The sequence below is a fragment of the Melitaea cinxia genome, chromosome 4 (assembly GCF_905220565.1).
Source record: "Melitaea cinxia chromosome 4, ilMelCinx1.1, whole genome shotgun sequence".
Taxonomy (NCBI): Eukaryota; Metazoa; Arthropoda; class Insecta; order Lepidoptera; family Nymphalidae; genus Melitaea; species Melitaea cinxia.
In genome coordinates this window covers 8,025,419-8,036,328 of record NC_059397.1, presented here as the reverse complement: position 1 = coordinate 8,036,328, position 10,910 = coordinate 8,025,419, and positions in this window count along the sequence as shown.

Below are 10,910 nucleotides of genomic sequence, written 5' to 3'. Positions count from 1 at the left end.
GAAAGAATCCATATTTTAAAACAATTTGAAACAATAATTATCGACGAATGGAATATGTGAATGTTCTCTCTCTTTTTTATAAAATATTTTAAAAGTATCTAACCGGATAGCAAAAAGTAAAATGACTTAAAATATATCACGCATTTGTTTATGAGTATAAATTAAAATAATAGTAGTGTTAATTTGTTTTTCATGAAGATGCGTGGAGAATTAAAAATAGGTAGTAACCGTTCAATAATTTATAAATTAAAATCAATAACAGCAAATACCATATGCTATCTTACAATTTTACATGACAAAATTAATTTCTTAACACCATATAAAGTTATAAAGAAACAAAGTGCACGTGAAGTGAAATTAATCTAGAGAAAATTTTGAATTTATAAGTATACCTAATTCTTTTGTATATGAATATAGAAAATGATTAATGCCCAGGTGAATTTTCTCTAATATCTCTTTACAATAAATAAATAAATATCTATAACAGGCTCATCTGTTCCTATAGTGAGCAACTTAATGCTTGTGCTATAAACGTAGGTAACAGCCGGCTGATAAAGCTACATAATTATTCTTATTGGTACACATTCGAATAGTATCATATTTGATATGATAATTAATTTAAAATATCAGAAAAGTTACAAATTTAAATAATTAAAATATTCGTATAAAGATATTCTCACTTAAAGTTATTTTTTATTAGTAAATCGGAGATAAAAATTAAAAATATATTACATAAGTCACTTTTATCGTAATAATTTATAATGTTAAATAATAAATCAATATTTATAATAATAATATAATTATAAAGCATAAAATGGTATCATTCTATGATCTAAATTTCCTGTATTTCTATTGAAAATATAACAACGAACTTGATTTAAATTTCAATGTTAAAAATTTTCCGTTCCTTTACGTAACTAAACATTGTAAAGATATGACTAGCCCGTTGGCGTAGTTTGTAGTGCTGTCTGCTCCGGAGGTTATGGGTTCGAGTCACACTCGGAGTCTGGGTGTAATATAATATATATATTTATATAATAGTAAATTATACAAAAGTTAAATAGAAAACAGTATTGACCTTAAAGATAAAAACTTTAAAACAGCGAATAACAATTAAAAAATTACAATTTATTTTAACTTAAAGTGACTGATTATTCTTTGTAAATATAATAGTAGTATTTAAAAAAGAACGAAAATTAATATAAAGTTTTATTACTTAAAATATAAAAACTAATTCCATATCGCAATTTTTTATTATTTTGAAAATGAATATCACGAAATAAGGAACCATGAAAATGTTACCTTGTTTTACGAAGTGGTCACCAAATAAAATTAACAAATAAATAAAATAACCACCACCTTTAAAACTAGTTACTTTGAAAATTATGTAATTATCGATTTATTTAAAATGAAACACATCACTTTTATTTTTAATCCCTACCTTACTATGTCCGGCTTGCACGGGCCGGTCACTATAAAACCATTTAATTTGAGTTCTGAGGTGCGAGTAACACGCGTTCCGACTATTTACTAAACTCCCGCGCAACCATCTATATACATGCTCTTGACGTCACGAATACGACATTGTGGCATATCACTTTATTATAATGCGAATGTTATAAAGTTTTTGTGCGAATCAGCTTAAAAATATCAAACATTACGTATAAGGTATTGTATTTGTACATTAGAATTACATCGATTTAATATTGGTAAAGTGTAAATAACTGTATTATTCAATGTCATACTCCACTTTATAAAATGTTCATAGCTTAAGTAAATTGACATAATTTACTATAGCAATAACTGTAAATTATGTCAATGATATATATCTATAATACTCTCTTGTAAATGCGAATTATACTTATGATTGTTGTGCTTATTGTTATACAATTATGGCGTACCAACGATTATAAAAAAATTAACAAATCTATACAAATAAATAAAATTGGAGTATCTGTTTGTAATATTAAAATAACCGCTTTTTATTAAATGCATATGGATGTATACACGGTACATATACCAAAATAACATATTTTACAAATTTTGGTTGTCTGTTTGTCTGTCTGTTTGTTCCGGTTAATCTCTGAAACGGCTGGACCGATTTTGATGAGACTTTCACTGGCGGATAGCTGATCTAATAAGGAGTAACTTAGGCTACTTTTATTTTAGAAATTTATTTATCTTATAACTCTGCGAACTGAATAATAACTTTTTTGTTAAATTACACGCGGGCGAAGTCGCGGGCACAGCTAGTACATACATATATCATCGAGATCAGATCGAACAACCAAAATTAAACATTAAACTCTGTTGCTTCTACATAAAAATAATAATTATACGTTATTAGTTATTGATTTAATTATTCATAACTAGCTTTTACCCGTGGCTTCACTCACATTGATTTTTTTTTATAAAAAGTATCCTATGCTACTTCTAATATTTCCAAGAATATGTGCACAAAGTTTCATTATATGATCTGTTGAGTAGTTTTCGCGTGAAAGCGTAACCAACAAACTTACATTCGCATTTATAATATTAATAAAGCTTGCTCATTTTTAAGCTACTGAAACTACTTACTCGTATTTCTTATATGAATAGAGATGTATTCTTAGCCTTGTTCGACAAAAATATTGAAAAATACTGCATCTGTCTAGACGTTTTGAGTTAATAATTCATACGGTTTAACAAATCATTGATTTTTTACATAAATTTCAATGATTTATCCGCTCTTTTAGCGTACATATATATTTATAACAATTTTAAGTTTAAAAATAATTCAATGATATGACAATTATTTGATAGCATCTAATAAAATGTATAGTTTATATGCTTATTAGGCTTACCTTGTAGTTCGCTCTTGACAAGATTTTAAGGTCAAATTTAATATTTGATCTATAAAAAGTATTACAAACTAGAAATTAATTATAAAATAAGCATAATAAAAAGAACGTTTTGAATGATTATAAACTAAAATTCTAATACTAAAAAAAAAAATTATCCTCCTCCTTGCATCGTTTTCCTCACTGCTGAGGATCGGGATCTCTATGAAACATCATATCTTGGCTTATTTTTCACCATCTTCCTCGATCTTCCGCTATATATGGTATGTGAGATTAATATCAGCGTCCGCACGAGTTTGATCTGTCCATCGCATAGGGCTATCCTTGGGTCTTTTCCCTTCCCCCAAAAATGCATAGAGATGTATTAAAAAATTGTTGATCGTTCGTTCGTGCACTATTTCACTTTTTTATGACGTGCTAATAAGTTAAAATGTAAGTTTTATGCAGTAAATGACGCAAATTTGATAAATTACCCCACTTTATTGAATTATTATAAATTATATTTCAGAAAAGAAGTTAAGACACCTAAATGTTCATATAGTTTTTATTGCTTTCTTGTGTGTATCTTGATCATAAAATAAAAAATCACCTTCATTTTCTTTTTGAAAATTTTAGTTTTTGTCAATTTTATTTTCATCAAATGTAAATCACCGCTGATAAATATTTATAAAAACAGTCCTGACAAACATTATTCCTCAAAACCCTCTTGCACAAGTTTTATACTGAAGGCAACATAAATTTGTAATGATACCAGTCAAGGCTATTTAAGGTCACGCGAATATTGCTGTTTTGTAATAAAAACTAAATTAATTGATGAGAGCCGAGATATCCCACCGAATAGAATACGATTATTAAAACCGATGGTCAATGATTGGTCATCAAATTCAGGCCAGCACGGTTTAGTGCAAGAGTGAAAAGAAAAAATTCATAATATGCTCTAATTATGATGATAATTATATAAAGAAATACCCGACAAGAAAAAAAGTCAGGCTCAACCAGATCATGTATCTGGACCAGATCAGGATAGAATGAGGTATGCCAGATCCGGTAAGCTCTATCAGGACCAGGTCTGGTCCAGACAAGGATAGCCTGATGTAAAATATAATCAAGTATGGTAAGGCATACTGGATCAGGACCCAGTCTTGTCCAGATAAGAATAGCCCGTTATAAAATATAATCTAGTATGGTAAGGCATAACTGCATCAGGACCAGGCCTGGTCCAGATCAGGATAGCCTGAATAAAATTACGCGAACTAAGCCTGAATCGCGCTATCGATGTTTTTAAGCGCACTTAGTATATACGAAGTTATCAGGACAGTCTAGCAGGAAGTCCATTTCTACACAGTGGAGCAATCGTAAGTAGTAGGAAGTAGTTAATTAATAGAAGTTAATAAATAAAATTTAATTACTAATAATAATTAATTAGTAATATAAAAATAAATAAAAATAATTGATATTTAAAGTAAAAACAAAAATAAAAATTATGTGGTGTCATGGGACATCAGGGAGGAATGAAGTTCCTTCGGATAGTATAGAAGCAAAACAATTTGAAAAAAAAATGTTGAATTTTATATATATTTTCTAGTTCTTGATTTTTTTTTCAATTTTGTTGATTGGTTTCTATTAAGTAAATAAAAGTATTTAGGAAATTTAGTGTTTTAGAAAATAACAAATACCGTAAAAAAAAAAAACAAACAAAATATAATAAATAATAATTCAAATTATTAAGTGAAATAAAAAAACATGTCTTTATTTATTTTTGTCAACAGTATAAAATTACATAAATAATTTTAAAAAAGTTTACTAGTAATATTTTAGTTTTACAAACGTCATATTATACAGTCGTGTGACTTATATTACGTCACTTCCGTTATATATTTTTCTTACGGTTTTAGTCTCACATTTTACTCAGTCTCTCTCTCAGGTCTCCCAGCCAAATTTCAAGCCTGCCGTAAGGAACGTTCCAATACATTGGAAAAAATAAACGGAAATAAATATAATAATAATTATGTTATGTAACATATTTATAATATCAATTCACTTTTTTTTATTAAACAATGTTTTCAAGAATATAATTACATTCGTGTTTTTTTAAAGGACCGGACCAGGCATATTCGACACGGACCAGGCAAGGTATGTAACGCGGATGATTAATCTGGACCCGATCAGGAAATCTCATCTCCTTCTAAGTCCTTCTAAGGAACACGACAAAATTTCTACTTGGGTAGATGTTAGCGAAGAATAATTGTTGGAAAAGTAAAATAACTTTTGACGTCAAAAAATGAAAGATGCTCTTAATGACATAGAATGTTTGAAAACTAAATAATAAAAAATTTGAAAAATAAACTTGTTGCTACTGGTTGTTTGCGAAATTACACATGTTTGACTAGCCCTTTGGCGTAGATTGTACTTTCTGTTGTGGGGGTTGTGGATGTGGATTTCCACCCTAGTATCTAGAGGATATTTATCATTACATCATTTTATTTTTATTGGAACATGTGGTGTGTGGATAATTTATTTGTAACATATTTAAAAAAGGTATCTCTATAGGAACGACTAAATGTGTATAAAAACAGGTTGCTTTGGATATCGTATCCTATGCTATACTATGCCAAGCTCGAGTAAATAAAGTATGGGTTGTCTGGAAGAAATGGCTAATTAGCCATAAGTCCGCCCATTGTACTTCACTGACTGTAACTATCTTTATGTTTTGTTTGTAATATATTTGTGGTGTACGATAAAGTATAAAATAAAATAAAATAAATAAATAAATAATGAAAAAATATGGGTAAAATAACAATTGGTACAGTCAAATACGTTTTTCACATTAAAGTATACGTCAGATGTGTCCACTTCCTGTTTGTCACACTTTAAAATATCACGAAATCTCTGAATCATATCAAAAACTCACATTAAAAAAACCCGTACAGATTGGGCTGCATGTAAATGCTGCTCAATGTCAATTTGGCCATGTTTACATTTAAAATGTATCAATTAAAATAGATTATCAGAAAAATCTCTTCATAAAAGTGTTATTTATTTATAAAAAGATACAACATCGACAATATCACAAATCATACAAAAATATTTTTTTAAGAAAATAAACAACATAAATTAGAGATAAAAGATAAACGCTAAAAGAATAAAATAAAATGTAAACAATTAAAAATTAAACAATATTCGGAATCTTATGCACTAATCACTGGTGGAGCGGGGCAAAACATTTACTTCTAGTCGTTCGGAGTCACTAAGCATATCGATATCATAATTGTTTATAGCGTTGTATGTTCGTATACATACGTTGAACGGGGAAATTTTTTCTAGATTGGTTCTGCTAAAGGGAAGGACCCGACTGTGAACTCGCAAGGAGATGGGTGAAGTATTTTTAAATGATTTCAATTCTGACTATGTGAATTTTGAAAGAGGAATTCTATAACACTGAGGCATAGTCTAGGCAACTGTGAATCAAGGAGTTGAATACAGTTATTAGGGTCAGTGTACTTTGTGAAGGTATATTTTGAAAGTGACAGTAATTTAACAAAATATGTAAAAAAATTATTCACATTGTTTGAACTTTACTATGTACTGTTTGTCCAATAAAATGAAGAAAAAAAGACTGATATAATACTTGTAACGAGTGTCATATGCGCTACATTCTTTTCCGACTTTAGTAGGTGCGATTTGGATATGTTTGCGTCAGTAAAATTAATTAATTAATATTTTCTAAATACGTGGTTATTTTTAACAAATATAATTACAACGCCCTTTCTATAATAGTACATACAGTTTATGTAGGTAAGAAATTTGAATTTCAAATGAATATTTATTTCTTACTTTTCAGTAATATTAAATTACGTAATAAGAATTGTTTTTCTTCGTCTATCTTTTTTTTTACTAAATAAAGGGGTAAAATGCTGAAAGTTATAAATAAATATGTCAACTTTTAACGAAACTTTAAAATAAATTAGCATAAAATTTAGAACTCTATTCCAGATTTTTTCTACTGACCTTTCTCGTACGCTTAATGTTAGCATATTACGGTTAAATTTGTTGTATGTATATATACCTACTCAATCGCCGCGTTGGCGTAACGGTTACAGCCATGGATTGTACCCGTTGCGCTGGCAGTTACGGGTTCGATCCCCGCACATGACATACATTTGTATTGGCCATACAGGTGTTTGCCGTGGTCTGGGTGTTTGTGTAGTCCTTGTGGGTCTCCCCACTGTGCCTCGGAGAGCACGTTAAGCCGTCGGTCCCGGTTGTTACCAAGTACACCTGATCATTACTCATAGTAGGGAAAATATCCGCCAACCCGCATTGGAGCAGCGTGGTGGATTAAGGTCTGATCCTTCTCCTATATGGGGAAAGAGGCCTATGCCCAGTAGTGGGATATTACAGGCTGAAGTGTATATACTCAATCACTTTGATAACTTTGATAGCGCGATGTAGTATACGTCAGTTTTCTCTAGTTTATATGCCGCGTGATAGATGTCGCTACACATATTTACAAATAAAACTTCAATGCTTTTTCTGTATATATTAGTTACGATTGTTGTAGCCGCAGATGCCAAAAAAAAGCAATTTACTTATAATACTTTGTTAATTTAAATTACAATTAAACTTATAACTAAAAAGAGGTGATGACCCTGACCCTACTGATGTTAAGTAATAGAATTATTAAATAAAATGAAGTTGAAGAGAGGTTTCCACGGTGGGGCCGTCGCTGCGGTGGTCTCTGCGGTGGTCGCCTTCCGTTGCTTGCCATCTTCATCCGAAATAATGTTGAAATCTTGCACGTGTGCCGTACTGTGAAATAATGCTGTGGGCACACCTGGGTTTCGTATATTAAAATATATTGTTTTACTTGTCTTCGTATCTAGTAAGATTGGAGGTACACTGATACCGTAAGGTTAGGCTAGTGTGACATATTATTATTATAATATCCTAATTTTTTATTTTGCATAATGGTAGCTTTATAGATTCCTATTCATACATTCTTTTGACAAATATTGAATATGTGTAATTTAAGGAGTGAATATTTATTTGATCAAAATCCTGTTAAATCTTACACACACACATCAGCCTATCGCAGTCCACTGCTGGACATAGGCTTCCACAAGTTCATGCCAAAAATGGCGTGAACTCACGTGTTTTGCCCATAGTCACTACGCGGGGCAGGCGGGTTGGTGACCGCAAGGCTGGTTTTGTCACACCGAAGACGCTGCTGCCCGTCTTTAGTCTGTGTATTTTAAAGCCGGCATTTGGATGGTTATCCCGCCATCGGTCGGCTTTTTAAGTTCCAAGGTGGTAGTGAACTGTGTTATCTCTTAGTCGCCTCTTACGATACCCACGGGTAGGGAGAGGGTATGGCTATTTTTTGCTGCCATAACCTAAAAATATTAATATTAAATCTTGTTTCTAGAAAAAAAAATCTAGTCTACTTTTGATAAATGTAATCACAATTTATCTAAAATGATTGACTGCTAAACGTAAGCTCAGATCAAACGAAGTTAAGAAAACAGTATTCTTTAGAAATATTTTATTCATATATCTTTATACATTAATTTTTTTAGTGAGCAGTATGACAGTAAATATTCTGAATATCTTACAGTAAATATTCTGAATATCTTAAAATTAAATTTAAATACTAAATCGTAAAATTGTCTTCGAGTATTTTAGTCTATTACAGTCCAATGCTGAATTAGATCTTCCCAAGCTCTCGCCAATATGTCGGTTGTGTGCAATTATCATTCAGCTTCCGCCGGCGATCCTACGTAGATCGTCGATCTAGGGGATCAGATACACTGAGTTTGTTAAGACGCAGAGGACTCGTCGGCTTCTGCGGCCAACGTTCGTAAAATATCAGTAATCTCTTCTTAGTAGGTATTACTAGGCCACATTAAGTATAAATTATGAGTCGTTAATGTCGTTACCTTCGCTTTTCAATGGAATCCCTACAGAAGAAGCAGGCTTAGATATTTAATCAAATACGAATGATTATGGATTAGATTATAAATCTACAATATTTAGTGAGAAGCGACTGTACCTAACTAATGCTTTTAATTCAATGTCAGATATACAATTAATGTAGTTTATATACAAATTTAAATAAACCCATAGCTTAAATGTCAATGACTACAATTTGTATGTGTCATAATTGATTTATTTAGCTTAGTGAGATATCAATTCTTTATTTTTTTAAAAACTAGCTGTACCCTGCGCTTGTTGCTACGTTTTTTTTGTCTCGTACCAACTCATGTGAGCCATGCCAACCTTTGTGAGCTCATGCACAATACTTTGCTGAAGATCATGACATGATCAAATGCATAGTTTACGATACTATAAAGGACATACAGACAAAATTCATTTATATATATAGATTTGCTCAGCCTATTTTTAACCGACTTCCAAATAAAAATAGGTAAAAAAACTTTTTAAGTTAAACGGTTTTATGTTAAACATACATTGCAATGTTTAAGATAAATGTACTAAAAACCAAAAAATAATAAAATAGATACAGTCGTGGGAATTATAAACATATGCATAGACTAGACTAAAATAAAACCGTGGGGCACGTCAATTGTCTACAATCGTTGATTAAAATGTTTGTTTTGTAATGTTACACTATAATTAGGCAGTTGTTCAACCGACAACGATGGACGTGTGATAAGTAGGGCTAGAATGTGGAAACAAGCTAGCAAGCTCGATTATAAGCGAGTTTTAGGGTTTCATAGTGGTGAGCGAGTAGTACTTTTATCATATGTTTTGTCGATTAAAGACAAACTACGAGCAGTGAAACGATTCCTCGCCAGCCAGCAGTGTGAATGTCCAACGATAAACTAGTTGAAACATCTCTTTTATTTACATGGAGTGTATAACTATTGGAATTTCCATGAGCAAGAAAATAGTAAGTAATTTCCTCACCGTCTGCGGGCCAACTGCCTATTTTAACGACGAATTAAACGATTCTTCTATCGCACATTAAGTCGATAATTTGTAGACAATTGACGTGCCCCACGGTTTTATTTTAGTCTAGTCTATGCATATGTTTATAATTCCCACGACTGTATCTATTTTATTATTTTTTGGTTTTTAGTACATTTATCTTAAACATTGCAATGTATGTTTAACATAAAACCGTTTAACTTAAAAAGTTTTTTTACCTATTTTTATTTTCTAGTTTTGAGTTTTTATTTCGCATTCTGTTTAATTCATTTAGTGCTTCATTATTGCAAGGCCCATCTTAAATATTGAGGTTGTATAGTGCACTGTATTCTTCTTGTCAAGCCCTTTTATTTGATACCCATATTGGTGGGATTGATAAAAAATTGTTATCAGACATTTGGTAGCGGCGGCCAGCTTAGATTTCAATTTTGCATAGTAAATTGTATTCTACTTGTTGAGACCTTTCATTTGATACCCATGTTGATGGGATTGATAAAACCTAAGTTATCCGCCATTTTGTAGAGGCCGCCATCTTGGATTTTAATTTTATATAGTACATTGATTATACTGGTTGAGCACTTTCATTTGATACCCATATTGATGGGATCGATAAAACCTACGTTATCCGCCATTTTGTAGCGGCCGCCATCTTGTATTTCAATTTTTTATAGTATATTGTATTCTGCTTGTTGAGCCCTTTTATTTGATACCCATATTGATGGGATTGATAACACCTACGTTATCCGCCATTTTGTAGCGGCCGCCATCTTGGATTTCAATTTTTTATAGTATATTGTATTCTGCTTGTTGAGACCTTTCATTTGATACCCATATTGATGGGATTAATAAAACATAAATTATCCGCCATTTTGTAGCGGCGGCCATCTTGAATTTATAATGATAATGAATAAACATAATTGTATTGTCACCAAAATCCAAAGTGTATACAAAATTTCAGATTAATCGGTTGACAGGAAGAGGGTGAAATTTGAATTACTAAATTTGACCCAAGAATAAATAATAAATAAAAAATAAAACAAACAGGGTGAGCTAAATAAAACCGTTTAAAAAACCGTTTAAAAATCAGGAAGTTCTCAATTCGGTTGTATTTTTAAACTAATA